At 44.0% G+C, this 1,121-nt stretch overlaps 1 long non-coding RNA gene across 1 annotated transcript; it reads right to left on the bottom strand.

The window, feature by feature from the left end:
- Positions 1–240: 240 nt before the first annotated feature.
- LOC117941451 lies at positions 241–931 on the bottom strand. Its single transcript, XR_004655914.1, has 2 exons — positions 708–931; positions 241–385 (listed from the first exon to the last, which is right to left on the bottom strand). It is a non-coding gene; the product is annotated as an uncharacterized LOC117941451 (long non-coding RNA).
- Positions 932–1,121: the final 190 nt, after the last annotated feature.

Below are 1,121 nucleotides of genomic sequence, written 5' to 3'. Positions count from 1 at the left end.
CCCCCCCCCCCCCCACAATATGTATTACTTTTATTCTGGAGATATAACGGTGACTTGTCCCTCTATGGGATGACCAAATTAATTCAGCCTACTTGACCATAAACACAAAGGTCAGTCTAATCAATAACTAATAACCAGTACTTGATAATACAAATATGTTTGAAGATCATCAGTGAGAGACAGAGGGACAGTGTTGTCCATCTGTCCATACCTGAGAGTGTCCAGTCTCCAGTGTGGGTGCTTAAGTCCAGCTGACAGCAGCTTCACTCCTGAGTCTCCTGGATGATTGTAGCTCAGGTCCAGCACTCTCAGATGGGAGGGGTTGGAGCTCAGAGCTGAGACCAGAGATGTACAGCCTTTCTCTGAGACCAGACAGCCTGACAGACTACACACACACACACACACACACACACACACAAACACACACACACACACACACAATAAATTCCTGCATAGTCTATTCAACATAGTTATGATAACCCTCATATTGAACTGAATATAATTTCAAGTGAAGTAAAGATCCCAAATAAATCAATATGGTATCATTGACAAAAACTGTATATTCAACCCAAGTTTATGTGCCGTGAAAAAAGACAATGTTGACAAGATGCTGGGTCAGCTAACCCTTTCAGTACAATATTGTTGCGACATTTAATACAGCATCATAACAATGTTAAATTTGCATTGGTAAACACTGGTACACTAACCTGAGAGTTTCCAGTCTGCAGTGTGGACTCTTCAGTCCAGCTGACACCAGATTTACTCCTGAATCCTGCAGGTTGTTGTCACTCAGGTCCAGCTCTCTCAGACTAGAGGACTGGGAGCTGAGAACTGAGGACAGAGCTTCACAGCTTCTCTCTGACAGCTTACAGCCATGCAACCTGAAAAGGTTCTTTAGTCAGTCCATTCTAAAATCAAATACATGAAGCCATTCAAGGCTTAGTGGGTACTTTTCTACAAATATTTGAATCCTGACCTGAGAGTTCCCAGTGTACAGTGTGGACTCTTCAGTCCAGGAGACACCAGCTCCACTCCTGAATCCTGCAGGTCATTGTTACTCAGGTCCAGCTCTCTCAGACTAGAGGACTGGGAGCTGAGAACTGAGGACAGAGCTTCACAGC

This window comes from Etheostoma cragini, unplaced genomic scaffold (genome assembly GCF_013103735.1).
Source record: "Etheostoma cragini isolate CJK2018 unplaced genomic scaffold, CSU_Ecrag_1.0 ScbMSFa_760, whole genome shotgun sequence".
Lineage (NCBI taxonomy): Eukaryota > Metazoa > Chordata > Actinopteri > Perciformes > Percidae > Etheostoma > Etheostoma cragini.
This window is presented reverse-complemented; position numbering and strand designations above follow the sequence as displayed.